At 44.0% G+C, this 19,443-nt stretch overlaps 1 protein-coding gene and 1 long non-coding RNA gene across 17 annotated transcripts in view; one reads left to right on the forward strand and one right to left on the reverse strand.

Annotated features, from left to right (window-relative positions):
- The window catches only part of EPHA6 (EPH receptor A6), a 750,202-nt gene that overhangs the window by 224,389 nt on the left and 506,370 nt on the right, over positions 1-19,443 (forward strand). The gene's annotated exons all lie outside the window — the stretch shown is intronic.
- Positions 4,238-19,443, reverse strand: part of LOC128350438 (uncharacterized) — a 78,430-nt gene continuing 63,224 nt past the window's right edge. For 3 of the 6 annotated variants that reach the window (XR_008319323.1, XR_008319325.1, XR_008319320.1), the window contains exons 3-9: positions 18,487-18,613; positions 16,421-16,485; positions 11,449-11,510; positions 10,051-10,135; positions 7,300-7,351; positions 7,065-7,200; positions 4,238-4,372 (exon numbers count right to left, since the gene is read on the reverse strand). This is a non-coding gene — a long non-coding RNA (uncharacterized LOC128350438). Of the gene's footprint in view, positions 4,373-7,064; positions 7,201-7,299; positions 7,352-10,050; positions 10,136-10,722; positions 10,800-11,448; positions 11,511-16,420; positions 16,486-18,486; positions 18,614-19,443 lie in introns of all 6 variants that reach the window. The other 3 variants (XR_008319322.1, XR_008319321.1, XR_008319324.1) reach the window with 3 other exon arrangements.

The raw sequence follows: 19,443 nt of genomic DNA on the forward strand, positions 1-19,443 counted from the left end.
AAATGAGTACCCAGAATGTTGGGGGCAATATGCTAAATCATTGTAAACCGCTTAGAGAGCTCCGGGTATAGAGCGGTATATAAATGTAAGTGCTATTGCTATATTAGCAAGACATCACATTTATCACAAGAAGAAGAAGACATCACACTTATCACAAGAAGCAAAGTAAGAGCAAATGAATACAATCCTAGCTCATAAGCGTCAGCTCAGTATTCACAAGGCCTGCTTCTCTGTACATAGTGCCAATCTGAATATGTGTACAGTGTCTTATATTATTATTATTATTATTATTATTTTTACCCGTAGCCCCTTTGGGGGGCTTCCTAAAGTCTGGGGGGGTTGCAAAGGTTCCCCCTCACTCCGCTGGCCTCTAGGGCCTCGCAGGGACCATTTGAGCATGTGCAGTGCCCGTTTTTTAAAATATTCTCTTTTTTTTAAAAAAAGGCCACTGAAAACAAAATGGCCACCACGCATGCTCAAATGGCCTCTGCAAAGCCTGGCATGACCTAGGGCCTCACAGAGGCCATTTGAGCATGCATGGTGGCCATTTTGTTTTTGGCAGCCATTTTTTTTAAAAAAATTAATTTTACAAAATGGTGCCCCCCCCTCAAGTGGCGCCCAGGGCACGTGCCCTGCCTGCCCTACCCTAGATACTCCCCTGCTTACCATATGTATTTGTGTCATGAACACAGTTCTATAACTGGGACTTACATAGCACTCTTACTCATCAGTAGGTACAGACAATGGTGTGGAGGCTCCACACAAGTGTGACAGCAAATAGTGGATTTCTGGATAGAGACTTTTTGTACTCAGAAACTGAATGACGTATGATGATTCTATATCACGACAGATGCCTCTTGTATGTGAGGAAAAAGCAAGAAAGCTGATCTGGTGTACAAATCATCCTTCACTAGAGTGGGGCCAGAATGTCTTCCTGTGAACATGAGCTCTACAGTATTAAAAAAAAACCAATTGTGTGCACAGAAATGTAAACAATTTTTTAAAAAAAGAATTAGGATTTGAACATTCCTAATGGAAATGAGTGTGGTGTCAGTGCCTAGATCTGGTAAATTCGAACAGTGATGTAGGCATTTCTTTATGGAAAATAGCTGGATAGCGCAACAAGAATAATATTCATGGGGATATAAAATTCAGTGGAATGAAATTAAATATATTTCTTGATTTAATATTATATGTTCATATTTTGCTTCTTTTGAAGACCAAGGTATGGAATAGAATTTGTTAAATGCTTCAGCCCTATTGATTTTTTATTTCATTTATTCTATAATGTTAAAAATAACCTTGCTGATCAATTCTAATTGTTTTTTAGCAGTCCCAAGTTGTCACCAGAATGAAAATAATTTAATTTTAATTATGTCAAATCCTGCAGTGGCAATCTCAGGATATGTTTTTTTGTTTTTGTTTTTGTTTAACTTAAATGCTAGGAGAGTGATGTAGTTGTGTACCACAGAGAACAAGAAAAAGTAATTTGATTAACTACTGTTCCACATCTTGAAAAGCCTTTCACTAGCGCTGTACCTACAGAATTCTGAATTCCATTAGATTAAATAAGAAGTGATGAGAGTTAAAGCAGGGGATGTAACAAATATTATTCATCTAACCAGACAGAACCTCTGTAAATTATAGTTTATCATACTTTGATAACTATGTTCATTACTGTAGATCTGTAGAAATGTGGTTCAATGAAAGCAGTCCTTTAAAACACACATGCAAGAATGTGCTTTGTTCTCTTGTCTCTGGTAAACTAGACTAGGAGCTAATGCAGATGTTATACTTACCTAGATATAGGAGTAGACACAGAAACGGACAAGGGTCACCGTTGCCATGTGTGTTCTTCACTACGAATGATGCACATTGTTGTGTCACAAAGGAAGATGTTTTAAGGAGACACCCACCCCAATTTTCTCTTTCATGACTGCTTGATAAACTGCCCATAGTTAAGGGAAAAGTTATATAGGCTTTCCCCCCCGCCCTTTTGGGCTCAACCCTTTTTGAAGATGGTGTTGTTGCATACACCTCAGGTGAACATAGGACACCAGTACCTTAAGACTAGCAAGAGACAATGCCTAGACAGTCAAATTCAGGAGGTCTGTCAGCTGCATCAACTGCCCAAGTGGACAAATGACTGATAAATATGCCATGTTACACTAATGTGAATGGTCAGAATGCCACAGGGGATTCCTTGCATGCCGTATCATCATGGAATCCACAACATGCATTTCTTAGATGTACAGCAGGAGACTCAACAAGCATGTGGTATGCCTCACAAATGATTAGAAACATCATGTGAAAAGACTAGAAATCACAAGGTAAATGTGGAGACCCCTTACACTTATACAGAATGATCCTAGTTCACCTTTTTGCTGGAACCCTCAGGGTCAAACTAGACCTGCTTTTAAGAAGTGCTTTAGAACTCTTTCCCTCTGAGTCATTTTTCTACTGAATGTCATCTCCCAAAGCTGTTCTTTGCCCTTGAAGCAGCTACTTGCAGCAAATAGCCGCTTCAGGCAAATTGCTGCTTTGAGGTCAGTTTTCAGCAGGAAAATGCCATACAGGGGGGAAAGTTGACCTTCTCTTCCATGTGTGCCATAGTCCCAATCAAAATTGGGGCCTCCTGAAACTGCTGTTTTAAAAGACACAGCTTTCCGTTAGAAGCGCAGCTCCTTGTGTGTGCCAGCCCAGCCCTAAGAAGCTGCAACAACTTCAAGAAATGGCAGACAGAGAATAGTCTCTGACTCTGTACTCTATAAAGTTGGAGGTAGACCACTGACTTGACAACTTGTGGTTGTCAAGCCTGACCTGCTTGTAACTACTTGGCTAATCTAGCTTCCTGCTGTCACTGGCTGGACATGGAGAGCTCATCTGTTCTGTCCTCTTTTTACTGGATCAGCCTTAGTCATTTGTGCTCACTTGTGTTCCACCTCATGTCTGAAGGTCCCGTGAATGTCCGACAGTCATGCAGATGCTTATTTGGAATTGGACAGTTCCCTTTGTTTTGTTTGGCATGCACTGTGGGGTGATTTCACTCATCACAGACTATTGTTTTTGGCTAACATGCTGTGCAGCCGTAGGTACAGAGGTGTAACTAGGGAAAACGGCACCCAGGGCAAGCACTGAAATGGTGCCCCCCGCGCCCCCCCACCGCCCCCCCAACATACTACATTATACTTAGGTTTTTCCTCACAAGCGCCTGCCGCCGCCAAGCCAGGCCACTGACTGGCTGCCAGGCGCCAGCAAAGCAATGGGGGGGGCGCAGGCGGCGCGGAAGGGACCGCTCGTGGGGAAGGGGGCACCGACGCACTCCCTTGACTGCTGCAGCGCTCCTGCACTGAGCAGGAAACATTTGTATTAAAAAAATTTAAAAAAAAAAAATTAAAAAATTTGGTCATGGCGGCGCCCCCCACGTGACCAGAAAAGATGGTGCCCGGGGCACATGCCCCCCTGCCCCCCCTATAGTTACGCCTCTGCGTAGGTAGGTAGAAGGGTGGCACATTCACAGGGGCCCCTCAGCATCCATGAGGTGAAAACTTGTTGTGCAGTCAAGCAGGCATAGAGGAGGAGCCATTTTCATGTCTCTCTACTCCCTGCAAAAGTCTTTTTCATTTGCAAGAATATGTTCCTGAGGGCTGTGTGATTCCTGCAAGTGGAAGGGTCTTTTGCAATGATGGAGAGCTGTGAAAACTGCTCCTCCTCCCAAAATTTACAAAAAGCCTTCACTGCAGCAACACTAAAGCCCCCCTGTGAATATGCAGCCCTTCTTCCTCCCACCTCCTGCTGTGCAGCATGTGGGCCACTGTTTCACATCTCTGCTATGCCTCCAACATACTGTCCTCCTTACACTGAAAGTTTGTGTGTGTGGCCATAATCTGAAAACCTTCAAAACAATGAAGTCAAAATCCAATTTTCTCTTCTCTGGATATTATATTATTACTGAAAGGATAAGTAGTAAATCTACACTGTCAACTACTTGTGAATGTCAAATGTGATCTCTGCATCTAATTGTTGTCTTGTATTTTTTTTCAATACTGGATCATATCAATACTGGATCACCCTTGCATTCTACACATAAATTCAGCATTTCTCAGCTGAAGGGTATACATTTGTATGTTTCGAGGGAATATCATACCATATTAGCAGTAAAGAGAGGTAGCATGAGGCAAAATATATTTGTGGCCTGAGAACTAATTTTGTAAAAATGGCAATGATTGCTTTGTACTAGTTGTCAAATTGATTTTATTACTAAACTAACAATGAAATTTCTTATGAGGGGGGAAGATATCTCCTCTTGCAAGTACTGCCTTCTGTCAAAACTGTATTTTGATTGATGTGATCACAGAATTTGATGAATAGCCTAAATGACAGAACATTTGGGGTCATAAAAGTGGAGTAACACAGCTGCTATAAATACAAACCAATGCACCATATAGCTACCATGGTCACTCATCGTGTCTTGGTGATTTAATGCTTGCATATGACCTTGCCTTAGATTAGCTGCTTGGTGAATGCTGAGAAGTATTTAGCAATTCTCATGATGTATGACTTGAACTAGGTGAACATGGCATTAAGTTGTCAACAGCTTAACTTCCAAACCTTGAGAGTTCTTCTCCTCACTGTTTGCTTTGCATATGCGCAAAGGTGTGTGTGTGTGTGTGTGTGTGCACACGCGCATGCACGCACACATGTATCTACCCATTTTCAGCTCCCTGTCTAGCTTCTTCTCTTGCACTTTCTTCCATGTGAGGGTACCCCTTACTGCATATAGTAATATGGTTTCAGAGCGATGCATCCAAATGCAAACCAAGGTGAATCCTTAGCAAAGGGGACAATTCATGCACCCTATTGCAAGACCAGTCCTCCACCCCAAGATAGAGGATTCAAAGAGAGAGTTCAAAGGGGTGGCTCCAAATCCACCCCTGACTGTAATACTTAGTGGTGGACCATATTTTAACTTCATCTTCACTCTTGACACTGAAGGCAAAGTGGTGTTGTGGCTTTATTTTGAAAAAGATGCTCCTAGAAAGAGGTAGGGGTTTTAAACCTTATGGTCCTGGGAACAGCACAAAGTTTCGTGGGAATCATAGTATTTTCTACTTCTTCTACTACTACTGCTTAGATACCGCTTTTCAACAAAAGTTCTTAAAGCAGTTTACATAGAAAAATGTTCCCAAAGGGCTTATAATCTAAAAAGAAACAAAAGGTAGACAACAGCTAAGGGAGTGCAGAACCAGTTCAACCAATTCAAATTCTAACCAGACCACCACCACCTAAAAAGGTGGTCGGTCTGAGTTTGAACTAGACAGGACCCGGTCCAGACCGGTTCAATGGCTATGCTTGTAAAGGGGAATCTGGTGGGGATTTCCCTTTACAAGCAAAGTGGTGGGGGATCCTTTAAAAGTTGTAAAGGACAGCTGGAAGTGTGGCTGGGGTGGATGGTGAGAGGACATCTTACCGCCTTCAGTGATGGCAGCAGCAGCTCCTCTAAGCCTGGCAGTGTGGACCACCCAGTTCCACTGCCCATCTGCTCTGCTGGTGGGGAAGCAATGGTGGGGCTTAGAGGAACCACTGCCACTGCACTGCTGAAGCTGGTAAGGTGTCCTCTAGCTGCCCCCCTAGACACTCCCGGCTGATCTTACAACACTTTCAAAGGAAAACGCCACACCATTGCTTGTAAAGGGAAATTCTCACTGATTCTTCTTTACAGGCATAAGTTCAAGGCATAGCCCTTGAACCAGGTCAAACCAGGTCAACTGAACAGAACGGACTGCTTGGCAGTTCGATCTAACTGGCTTGTGGACTGAAGATTCCGTGCAAACCCCTAACACCAGCAACAACTACTGAAAGGATGCTGTGCTGGGATTGGAGAGGGGAAGTTGCACTCTAGGGATGTGCAAACCGGTTCAACATCAAACAGGTTCAACGTTGAGCCGGTTCAGTTCAATGGTTCAGGGTTGAACCCAACCACTCCCTGTTCGGTCCAGCCCCAGACTGAACACACACACACACACCCGACTGATCAGGGGTTCGCGAACGTGTTTCTATTTATTTCATTTCATTTTAAAAGTACCTTTACTCCCTTCAAGGGAGTTCCTTGAGGTGGCGGGGGGTCCACAGAGGTTCCCCCTCCCCCCGCCGGCCTCAATGCAGCCTGAACTAGCCCATTTGGCTTGCTCTTTGGCCCATTCAGGCCTTTTCCCTCTGCATGGTGGCCATTTTGGATGCCGCCGCAGCACCTGCACAATTTGCCTCTGAGAGGCATGTGTCATGCCAGCCCTCTCAGAGGCCAATTGCGCAGGCACAAAATGGCCATCACATGGAGGTGGAAGGCCCAAATGGGCTGAAGAGCCAGACGAATTGGCCAGTTCAGGCTGCATTGAGGCCGGCGGGTGGAGGGGGAACTTCTGCAGACTCCCCCCCCCCCGCCTCAAGGAACTAAATGGAGCCCCAAATGGAGTAAAGGTGGGGGGGATAATTTTTTAAAAGGTCCATGAAACCCCCCCCCCGACTGAACCAAACCGGGGGGGGGGCGGTTCGAGGAGGTACCGGACCGAACTGGCCCAGTCAGGTTCGAGTCTGGTCCAGATTCAAACCGAACCAGGCCAGCTGGTTCTGTGCACATCCCTATTGCTGTCCCCCTGCTTAATATAAGAGATCCACCACTTTAAAGATGACTCTTTGCTCCATTAGCAGAGCTAATAGCAGCCCAGAAAAGATGATGACTCTTACCCCCCCATACCTAAGAGACAGCCCCAGACCCTTCTCCACCACCACCAGACTACTTTGTACCTACAGACCGAGCCCCCACAGTCACACTAGATGCAGCCCCCAGAGAACCAGCCCCCATAGGACCCTTTAAGTGTAGTTCCTCGAGACATATCCCCAGCTTCCCATTTCCATGGGGAAGCCCCTGCAAGATCCCTTCAGCACAGACAAAGCCAGAGAGACCCTTCAAGACCAGCTCAGGAGCTAAAGCTTGGGTGCCAGACATTTGCCTCAAGATGGGACTACTCGAGAGGAGGACTAGCTGGGGTCTACTTGGGATTCACCTTGGCTTGAAGGAAAGGGTGTGGTCCTCTTGTAGCCAATATAAACTCCTTCCTGCTCCCGGGCCATTACTGGTAACAGCAGTTTGCTGCAGGAAGGCCTCTCTCCCTTTGACCAGCTCCCAGATCCTGAGCCCAGCTGTTCATGAAATTTTGGAGAAGTTTAATTATAAAAAATATTGATTTTCAAGTACATTTAAGGATGTTCTACATTCTCATATTTCGCTTTATAACTTACACTCAGTCTAACCACACTTTCTGTTCATTTTTCACTTCCTCTGCAGTGATACCTACATGAAAACATTCAAGAGATACAGCTTAAACATTTAATTAATTTATTAATTTAACACATTTTTATACCTCCCCATAAGCAAGTCCCTGGGTGGTTCACCATCTAAGAAAAACAACAATTAAAACATTAACACAATTAAAACAGTCTGAAAAACAGATAAAATCTCTAAAACCTAAAACTTTAAAACTATAAACTAAAAGTTGGACTAAACAGGTATGTTCTCAGTTTCAGTTATTAGTTCCTATACTTCATTATCATGATGGATAGGAACTAATTGTTCAAGATGTATCTCTTAAATGATACAGATACAGACTGTGTTACAGATATCACTGTGAATATAAATATGAAAGAGAAAGAGGAACTGAAAGTGTAGGTAAAAGGAGGATAAGTTATAAAGAGAAAATATATGAGATTGTAGAACATCTATATCAATAATATGGGGTGGAAGTGAAAGTCAGCACATTAATTCTAATTTCCATTATTACCATTATGAGTTAAAGTCAGTCTCACCTTCAATGTACTTTTAAACCAAAGGGTTGGTTTTTAAAAAAAAATCATTATGATTTTAATTCTTAGTGTGTGGACACAAAAGAGAGAGTACAGGCAAAATAGAAGACAACTGAGGCATATGAAAAGAGAGCAGTAAAGGAGAACATACATTTATTACAAAGAGATTCAAAGGAAATTTATAAGTACTACAACCCACAAGACTAATCTGAAGTCACAAGTATATCACATCAACCTTATAACAGAGATGAAGATACAACAAATCTTGAAATGAGAAAGATACATAAGAGCCCAAACCAGAATCTATTCTGATGGAGTAACAAGTAGACTTTTTAAAAAAAGTATTCCAGATATTAGTTGATGATTAAAGTTGTACCAGTATAAAAAAAGGAAAATTGTATTATTTATGCTTAAATAAGAATCAATGGGGCAATTATTTAAAAAGAAGGGGATATGATATATTGAGCAAGCTATGAATGCATTGAGGCTGTTCACATGAGCAGCCCTTCCCAGGTTTGGGCATCCCTACCTGCATAGGGCTGCTTGTGTGAACCACTGGGATTGAGACTGATCCTGGCTATGCCCTCCCCAGTAGCTTGGGATTTTTATCTGACTGTTTACCTAGATATAAGGGACCGAGTGTGCCATTTTACCTAGGTACTGAGTAAATGCAGCCCAAGCATACACAGAGTTGGGTGCCTAGAGTGCTGGACTCATGGCAGAATCCCTCAATGCACTGTGTTCATCGTGCAGTGCATTGTGGGATACCTGGAGGTCGGGACGCATTTTTCCTGGACTCCAGAACACTGCTCAGCTCGCAAAAGCACTGGTTGTGTGGGCTCATGAATCACCACATCAGATTTTCTGGGGAAGGGGAAGGTAGGTGCTACCCTGGCTCCCCCCTTGCCCTCCCCAGCACTTTCAAAGGTCATGTGAATGACCTCATTATCTCTTATAGGATTGTGCATTTTGGGTTTTTTTCTGTTTTGTTTTTGGCCCGAATCTGAAACACTTCCATTTTGTTCTTTGTTAGAAATCAGCCAATCCAAAACACCCCAATTTTGTTCTTTGTTTGAAATTGCAAAATCCGAATCCAAAATATTTTGGATTTTAAAAAATGGCCCTGGGGCAAAACTGGTGGGTGGGGGTGGTAGTGCCCAATGGGTGGAAGCTACCACCCACATTTCAGAGGAATTGGGCAAAGAGCTGGTTTTTGGTGAATTTTTGAAGTTTAAGATTTTTCCCATAGGGAATAATGGAGGTTTCAGCAAAAGTATAGCTTCAAGTTGGGAGGAAAGGGGTGGCCCAGAGCAGAGCTGGGTGGGTGGTAGTGCCCAGTGGGGGCAAGGAAGCTGCCAGAATTATTTCAAAGGATTGGGCAGAGGGCTGGTTTTTAAAGATTTAAAGGAGTTTACACATCTTTAAAGTTCTTCCCCATAGGGAATGATGGAGGTTTCAGCAGCTCCATAACTGCACTTGGGGGGCACTGGAGTGGCCCAGAGCGAGTGGTGGTGTAGAGCACAGAGGGTGCCAACCACGCCCATGGATTGCTAACCCATGGGGTACTGGGTTCTGTTGTTTCTGAGATGTTTTGAATGTAGATTATCTGGTAGCAGATGAGAGTGGATTAATGGTTGAAAATCTCAAATGCTACCAGAGAATCTACACTCAGAACACCTCAGAAACAGCAGAACCCAGCGCCCCATGGGTTAGCAACCCATGGGGGTTGTTGGCACCCTATGTGCACTACACTACCACTCGCTCTGGGCCACCCCAGTGCCCCCCAGGTGGAGTTAGGGGTCTGCTGAAACCTCCATTATTCCCTATGGGGAAAAACCTTAAAGATGCGTAAACTTCAACAATTTCTAAGAAACCAACCTTTTGCCCTATTCCTTTGGAATCTGAGTGGCAGTGGGCACCCATTGGGGCACTACCACCTGACCCACTCTTCTGACCCCAAAGCCCCCTTTCTGCCCCAAATCCACCCCAAATAGCATCAGCATCACACATCAACAACAACAGCAGAGCTTTGCAAAGAACCAGGCAGATTTCCAAAAGTCATTCACATCCACCCCCCCCCCCCGAAATGCAATTGATCTACACACAACAGTGTGAAACAACAACAATGAAATGCACACTGCCCCACGCAGTGTGCACACTGCCTCACTGGCCAATGAGGGTACATTTTACCTTTAAATTTCCTTAAAAGGAATAAGGAGGCAATTGCCAGCAGATCAGCCCATGATTTCACTGGCCAATCTTCAGGCTGGAAGGGCTGGAAATTCAAACAGATGTCAAAACTCAAAATGGAGACTGAAGGAGAAAGACTTTTCATGATTGCAAAATGGAGTTCCGAAACAGCCGAAACAACAAAACATTTTGGATCCAAAACAGGGACATTTTGTTTCGGCTACACAATTTTCTGTTTTGAACATTGGGTATTTTGTTTCGGCTACAAAACAACCAAAATGGCCTGTTTTGGGCACAAAACATTTTGGATCCAAAACAGGGACATTTTGTTTCGGCTACACAATTTTCTGTTTTGAGCATTGGGTATTTTGTTTCGGCTACAAAACAACCAAAATGGCCTGTTTTGGGCACAAAACATTTTGTATCCGAAATGAAACGCACACCCCTAATCTCTTCCTACCAGAAGCAACAAGTGCACTCCACACTTATGTATTGAATGCTGAATAAAAATCACTATATTTGCAAACACAAGATGGTGCTGGCCTGTTCTTGAAAGACCTGAAGTATAGCACTCCTGACCTTAATCCCATCTCTTCAAGATACTATAAGCTCATAGGTGCTGCTCAAGCAGACCAGTTGCTTTCCCCTGTCCCACCTTCCCCTCTTTTTCACCTTCAAGTATCGTCAGCGTTCTGTATTTCCTAGGAACACCGTCCATGCTCAGTCCTTCCTGGGCCATTCTGTATTTTCTGTATTCATTTAAAAGAAAAAATTGTGCAGAAACTTCCTACCTCCTTTCATTGCCCAGCTAATTTAGAGACCATTAGCTCAGTATAATATGGAATTATTATGAATAAATTTGACTGTATCATTGAATTTAAGATATATAAAACCTGTGTAAACAGGACAAATATGGCCCACCAGGTGCTTAATAATGCTCCTATATTCAGAGGCGTAACTAGGGAAAACAGCGCCCAGGGCAAACACTGAAATTGCGCCCCCCCATCTCATACTGTGTGGGAGGAGGCAATGGTAAACCCCTCCTGTACTCTACCAAAGACAACTTCAGGGCTCTGTGGTTGGCAGGAGTCAACACCAACTCGATGGTGCGCTCTCTCTCTCTCTCTCTCTCTCTCTATAGATATATATATATATATATATATAATTGCCATATGAAATAAAGTATTCTTACTTTGGAAACATTAGAAAAATACCTGTGTTATCAAGCAAACCATTAGAATAGTTTATTAGGATACTTAACAATTTAAGTGAAATAGTTAGAAATAGTTAAAAATTATAATATTTCCATGCAAAATTTTAAAAGAAGATGGCGAGAGCTCTTAAAGAAAAATAAATACTTTCAGCGATTTGTATTTTGGTAAGAAAACTCATTCTGACCTTGAGATTGCGTGCTAAATATATTACCTCGGAACGAAAGTGATGTGTTCTCATTACAGCATCTGGAAAGGAAAGAGGAAGGGGAAAACCGAGATGGAAAACTAGGGAAGGGGAAAACCGAGATGGAACTGTATCTGTCTCCATTTCAGAGTCATTAAAGTTCTACTGAACGGCTTGCTCAGTAATTTAAGAAAAAGGCTCCCTGTCATCATCATCATTAGTGATCAGCACCAACTCAGTCACCATTGAAGGGATCTGGGAGGCTCCATGCAGAGCTAGCCTCAGCAGCCAACATGTATATTATTTAATCAACTAGAAGTTGCTGGGAAAAGTTCTAGCGTACTTGAGCAGCGGAAGGAGGGGTGTCTCTGTGTGTGTGGCGGGGGGGGGGTTCCCAGTCAGCCACTTAAGATTTCACTAAGGGAGGGGGTGGAGACTCGGCTGCGGCAATCTCTGCTCCTCTGAAATGCCTTAACCCCCGGCAGGCAAGCAAGCAAGCCGCTCCCCAAAGAAGCGCCCCCCTCCGGGTTGCCATTGTGCAGACACACACACCTTGTTGTCCTTGTAATAATGTGATGAGTGCGACACAGATATAGCAGGCAGCTGGCGGCAGCAGCAACACAAACGCTCTGGGCTCTCCCACCCTGCCTTGTGGTCACCGCCGAGTCAACGCACGCAATGAAGAAGTCCACGTGCAGGCGGCGAGCTCTCTTCCCACTTGCCAGACACGCATGCGTGGCGTGTCCTCCTCCCTCCCGACACGCATGTGTGACTGGTGGCAGGGGGCGGCACCACGGGGCGGGGCGGGGAGTGAGCTCAGGCTAGCGGAGTGATATGAATGAAGGAGACGTTGACGACGATGCTGAAGAAAGAAGAGCAGCAAGCAGGCAGGCGGCTGCAGGCAGGCACTGTCTCTCTGCAATTTTAGGCGCCCGTGGCGCCCGGGGGGGGGCGCCAGGACCCGGGGAGGGGACTGCGCCTTGCGGACTGCCTGCTGTGCAGTGCGGACAAAAAAAAATTTTTCGCACCAAAAATTTTTTTTCACACACAAAATTTTTTTTTGTAAAAGGCAGGGGACCAGTGGGGGCACTTTTTTGCACCCCCTACCGAGTGGCGCCTGGGGCACGTGCCCCCCCTGCCCCCCCTATCGTTACGCCCATGCCTATATTTCCTTCTAGGCAGACAGCAAGAACAAGTGGTTTTCTGAGTCCCTGATGGACTGCTGGGTTTATGTGTTATGTCTTTGCGGACTCACCATATAGAGTAATATATATTCATATCAGAATTCATATATTTGAAGTAGTACTATGGTACCTGGTTTATCATGGCATGTGCTTAGGCGCATTTACCAGATTTCTGCCAAACAGCTTCCACTGTACAGGAAGCAATGTTTTGGAGTAACTGCTTGCTTGCTTGCTTGCTTGCTTGCTTGCTTGCTTGCTTGCTTGCTTGCTTGCTATAGTGGCTAATTAAGTAGCTATAGTGGATATTAAGTGATACCAAGTTAACACAGTCTGCCAAAGATGCATGATACAAAGGTTTTTAGGTAAAGGTGAAGTGTGCCATCAAGTCAGTGTTGACTCCTGGCGACCAGAGAGCCCTATGGTTGTCTCTGGTAGAATACAGGAGGAACTATTGCCATCTCCTGTGCAGTATGAGATGATGCCTTTCAGCATCTTCCTATATTGCTGCTGCCCAAAATAGGTGTATCCCATAGTGGGGATTCAAACCGGCAACCTCTGCCTTGCTTGTCAAGTCATTTCCCCACTACACCATTAGGTGGCTTCACAAAGGTTTTTAGGGACTTCATTACAGAATTTCCTCCTATTCCTTTGAGTTGGGAATTTTTTTCTGACAAACCTAGTTGTTAAAGCTATCTTTATCCCTGAAGACCCACAAGAAGCCAATCCAATTTGGGCATTCCCACTGGCTGTGGCAAAAGTGAAGGGCATCTGTTGCAGTTGGTGGATCCTGTTTTTTAACTTGGATTTTAAAAAACTAATGAGCCCTTTCTCATGAGCAGTGAGAAATGGCAAGAGGGCTAGCGGGGAGGAAGACTGAAAAAGCCTTAAAAAGCTTACCTCCCTGCAGACGATCCAGTCCTTTCCTTTGGGAAAATCACCAGCCCAGACTATTACCAGCTGTTGCCAATAGCTCCAAGGGTCAGGGTGTCGGATGCATTGCCCATGTTGCCCTGCCCCCTGGAGCTCCCATAATGGAGCTTCCATTATGGGGATCCATCCTCTCCTCTCCAAAGCCAGCTGGGAGCCCTGCAGTCTGCCAGCCCCAGCCAATCGGTAAATGGGGTTAGGAGAGCGCTCGCTCTCCTAACCTCATTTTGGATGGGGGCTTCATAGGCAGGTTTGCTGCAGCAGTGGGATTGGGTCCAGTCCCGGTGATACACATGTGCTTGCAAAACTGGGCTGGGCTTCCTTAGCCAAGTTTTGAATGCATGTGTGAATAGCTTCAATATATGCTCATATGCTGTGCAAAAATGGTACTACATTTCCACTTTACCTAAATTATTTGAAAGGCATATGTGTGCATAGAAACATGTGCCCAGAGAGCTGCTAAGTTTATTGTATGTTTTCAGACATGTTATATGCCCTTCAAATGATACAAATGTAGTCTACCTGGGGTGGAAACATGTGTGGTATAAATGGGACTTGAGAATGCAAGAATCGCCCTGCTAGATCAGACCATAGATTCAGTAATTCAGATCCTCAGTCCAGGTGCTTCTGAAAGCTCACAAGCCGGGTATGCAGTCAATAACATTCAGCCTTCAGCTGGGTGTGCTTCGGCACATCCAACTTCTTCGGATTGTGTTCATTGGCTGATATCCTGACTAATGCAGCATAGGTGTACCAGGAAGATGCTTTGTTACAAGGTCTGCAGGAGGTGTGTCATCTAACAACCTCCATAGGGGTGAAGCTATAATTGAGTGAAGGGGTTCAAAGAACCCTGGGGCCCCAGCTCCTAAGGGCCCCCCAGCTCCACACCTTACTATTTTTCTATTTTCTTCATTATCTCCCTCACTCCAAGAGGGGCAGACACAGACCCTCTCCCCTAGCTATGCCCCTGATCCTCCTTTTCTTTGTTTTGGGCCAAATGGGGGAAATCAGTGTCAAATGGTGCAGACCCATGAACAGTCATAAAAAATAGCTTAAGAGCTGTGCAGGAGAGGCAGCCATGACATGGATGCACTGGAAAGAAAGAGGGTGGAGATGTGACTTTGAAGAATTGCTTTACTGAAGGGTAATAGAGGTACAGAAAATGAAAACATGGCTGACCTAGTATACTGAGTTGCTATACTAGGAAGGGGGGTAGAGGTCAAAGGGTGAAAGAGAGAGAGAGAGAAGAGAAAAGCCATATGTCATATCCCCCTTGGTGGTGGTGATCTTTATCTCCAGGGAGCTCAAGCACAGAGCGAGTTCATGGGCATACCTGGCAGTGTGAGATGGCAAGATGTATGCTGGTGTACAGGTAGCAAGTGTGGCAGATGTGATAGCAGCAGCAAAAGCATAATCCCAGGTTCGAAGGGGGCTCTTTTAAGCAAAAATATGTCTGGAAGTTAGTGGGAGACTGACCGATGGTCCCCTTCAGCAGTTTCTTGATGACTTCAGGAATTATAGCTCCTGATAAGGCAAGAATATTGGTTATAATTAGGTTATGTCTGAGTGGTGCTTCCCTGTATACTCCATGAAGAGGATATTTTAAAAGAGAGAGAGAGAGAGAGAGAGAGAGAGATCACAGAGCAATCACTTGGTCACAGGAGGAGCAAATATCATAACTTCTGGCATGGACTTGCTCAATTCTGCTAACAATGGGAAGAGTTGAGTAGAGCTTGGCTCAACCTTGGGGATTCTTATCAAATAAAAGAAGGAAGAGAGCTGGCATTCCTTTCTCTTTTGTTCCTTAACGTTCAGACTTATCTGTTCCGTATTTCATCTGCTTATGCCATACTGCAATCAGGGAGGGTATTTCCTTGGGTTTGTGGCAGGTCTTTTGCAATGGACTTGAGTATTGCCTTTTTAGGAAGATCCTTTGTCAGAATGATCATTTACCTGGAATAAAGTCAGTGTTTCTCTTCCAAGCAATCATAGAGACAGAAAATGGTTGAGGCTTAAGTTTAGGAAGTACACTAAAGTACCCCAAAATGGTGAAGCGAGTGGGTCTGGTAACAGCATCCATGCTGTGAAAAGCTTTCCCCCTATCTGAGTGCATGGAATGATGTTTGCTGATCTTCCTCATCTTTGGAACTGGCCTGTTCCTTCCTAAAATATGTCTCTGAGGGTCACACTGCCCTCAGGGACATATTTTCCCTTTGAAGGCAGGGAAGTTCAGTGGAATCACCGTCACCCACCCACCTCACACACATGCATACACACACATGCTCCATAAGTAGTAGAGCTCTCTGGCTGCGTTAGCACTAGGCTCTCACTGCATGGATGCAGCTCTCTCCAGCCTCTCACCTTGATTATCGATCAGGATGTCAGCAGTTGTTCTTAAATGTAATATAGGAAGCTGCCCTTTGTTTCCAAGCCACATTGGGAATCTTTTTTCCTGCTCTAATGTAAGGTTAGGATTCATAGTTGTAACGTAATGTAATGTAATTAATGTAGTTAAGTAAAGCCAAATCTAAATCTAACAATAAGGAAAACTAGGGGAAGCTCCCAAGCATCAAACAACAGATATTCTGAAAAATGTCTATATAACCTCAAAGTTTTTCCTAATAAACAGTGATGAAAAGGTAATTGGGTTAAGATTTTTGTTCACATACTTTGGGCTTCAGGATCAATGCCAGGCAGCAAATTTCATTCAGTGGTTAGTTAATAATCATAATTGACCAATTTATCATTGATATATATATGGCTTTAATTTTAAAAAAATCTTATTCAACTATGGAGGTAAAAGGCAGGTATTACCATTTATAATTTCATAAGAAAATAACCACAGTAACCTAGTTCCTCACCTTGTAAAAGTAAAAATTGAAAGTGGCATGGATTGTTTTTACATCTACCATTGGCAGTGACTGTCCTATTAAGAAAAAGTATGGTGATAATTTAGCAAAGAACATGGCATACATAAAATGAAAATATTCTGTAGCATTTAATGTTTTGAATGGGAAATAGAGTAATAAAAATTAAATTGAAATTTGGTCTGTCTCCTTAATTGCTGTGCAATGCACAATAATTGATAGCTAAAGTTCTAATCATTTTAAATGTAATTACATTTAATGATTGTAATTGCCACTCATATAGTCTATCCTAATAGAGGTCTTATTCACAAAACTGTTATCTTCCTGTCATATAAAACTGTGAATTGAGAATTTACAACAGTTTATTCAGAATGGACTGCTAGCTCTGGTTATCAGAGGCCAGAATAACAGCAAGACAATAATGGTTGTGTTTTCATATTGTTTGATGCCTGCAGTTTTGTGCATGCACGGAACACTTAAGTAGAGCCAAATCTAAATTACTATGTGATTGTAATAAAGGGACAGCTGGCTCCAATTCTCAAAGTAATCTATTGTTCTGGTGGTGTGAATGAATTTGCACCAAAAGTCAGACCATTTGTCCAGTATTGTCTACAATGACTGGGTGCAGGTCACCAATGCTTTAGGCAGGAGTCTCTCTGACCTGGAGATGCCAGGGAGTGAACCTGGGACCTTCTTCATACAAGCATGCAGATGTTCCTCCACTGAAATATGGCCCCATCCCTGAAGGGAAATATCTTGCAGTGCTCACATCTAGTCACTCATCCAAATACAAACCAAGGAGGACCCTGCTTAGCAAAGAAGACAGTTCATGCTTGCTATCCCAAGACCAGCTCTCCTCTCTCACTGTCTCCCTCAGGCATTGTTTTGCAGCCTAACTTGCCTGTGTTCTAAGGATAAATTGACAAAAGAACCATGTACACCACTTTTGAAGACGTGTGGGATAAAAATACAAAAAAAAATTAAATCATACCTAGAGGGTTAGGGATTTACAATTTTGACAAGTTCTACATACATGCATATTGACGCATGTAATAAGTGGAAAAGCAGCCTGCTCTATCACAGTAATACCAGGGTACGCTAATGCTGTCCTTTGCCATACCTGGGCCTTCTACATCTATGTTAGTCCCAATGCAACGCGGCACCAACACACAGCACTGCATTGATATTAATCCTCTGGGCCATGTGCAAACACCACATGATGGTTGAATTTGAAGTCTGGACTGGGAGGGTTGAGGAGGAAACCAGGAGTGGGACAAACAGGCCAGGGACCAGCAACAATCTGAGAGTCAAAACAGAAGCTACAAATTGAAAGCCAGCAATCATATCAGGAACTGAGATCAATTTAATTGGTGTGTGTGTGTGTGTGTGTGCGCTGGCACTGTGCACAGGTGCTTGGAACAAGCACTGCCCCATCAGGAAGCTGCATGGGGCGCTGGAGAACAGGTAAGGAACAGCTCTCCTCTTTCTTAAAGCTCCCGCTCCCCACTCCCTGCTCCCCTCCCTGTGGCACCGAACCAGTGCTCAAGCCTTGGTGCATTCACATCCTTACTGTGTAGGAACAGTGTCTGAGAGCTCTATGTTTTAGTAAGGCCGTTGCACTTCAGCAATTTACTACATGGGGCAGTTGTATAAAGAGGCTATGGCTCCCAACCTCAACCCAGGCAGCTCCTAACATCTGGATTGGAAAATAATGGCAGAAGGCTTCTTAGTCGAGAAAATACAAAGGGCATTTTGCTGCAGATTTACATTTATGAGGCCAGTTAGATGTTTGTAAACTGCCCCATGGGCCCAGGAGCACAGTCATGTGAAGGAAGGAACATTTGACATGACATATTCATGGATATAGCGGCATCTTCCTAGCAGCTATTTGTGTGATCACTGTGGCATATTTTTCAGCTGCCATATGCATATGAACTGACAATGACAGTGGCAGATGTGACTGTAGCCACAGGGGTAAGATCAGCTGTTTCATGTGGAGTGATCTACAAACATCTGAACTGTAAGGCTATTTGAAAATTTCTTAACATTTGAAAACTTACTAGATGTCTGGCACTTCAGTCTCTTCTCTCTGAAATGGTAATTCGGTTTTCAATACACGTGGAACTTGAAGTTCAAGTCAGATTTCTTGTTTACCACTCAGCTCATTTTTGGGAAATCTTTATAACACTGTTACAAAAAAAAGAGTTGTGCTGTGGAGCAGTGCATGTAATAAGCCATTATATGTACAGAACATGTTAAAACAGATGAAGCCATATTTCAGTCCACTATTTTGGTGAATTGTGAATTGCCCTTAAGTCCTGTTGATTTAATTGTGCCATTTATTTTTCTCCCTGTTACCAAGTATTCATTGTCCTGGCCCCATGGTTAAAGGCACACTTGTGCCCTTAAAACCTGTCTAAAGGCGAGGGCAAAAGGTCAGGCTACCCATGCAGGCAGTGCAACACAGGTCGTAACCTGTTAATTCTGCACAAAAATTGCTTCCCCTCCCCTCCAAAAGTGTATGTAGACCCTGCAGGTGCCATTTCCTGCAGTGTGGACCCACAGCAGTTTTGTATGTGATTCTTTTGTGGGGAAGTAGAATAGAATTAAAGAGTTAAATTACCCTCTACCTCCATGCTGTGGTCCTGGTATAGAGTGTCCCCTACTATTGGAAGGTGAAGGCAAGCTCAAAGAAGACTATAATGCATTTAACATAATCAGGTTGTTCACATGACTGCTGGGGTTGGGGAGGGCAGGGGGAGGCAGGATCCTACCTTCCTCCATACAATCTGCTCCTCTTCAGGGTGCTTCCTCTCGCACGCCCCCATGACTGGCATGGTGGCCACCCGACATGGAATTGGGAAGAGGAAGTCCTCCCTCATCCCACAATGTATTGTGTGGGCAGTGGAGAGGCAGCCTGCTGCAATGCAGCAGGGCTTCTCTCCCTGGCCGAACTGCAGTTGGGGCTCTATGGCCGCCACTCCTGGTGGCCATTTTCAGAATCCCAATGGTGCACA

The sequence above is a fragment of the Hemicordylus capensis genome, chromosome 3 (genome assembly GCF_027244095.1).
Source record: "Hemicordylus capensis ecotype Gifberg chromosome 3, rHemCap1.1.pri, whole genome shotgun sequence".
NCBI classification, from domain to species: domain Eukaryota; kingdom Metazoa; phylum Chordata; class Lepidosauria; order Squamata; family Cordylidae; genus Hemicordylus; species Hemicordylus capensis.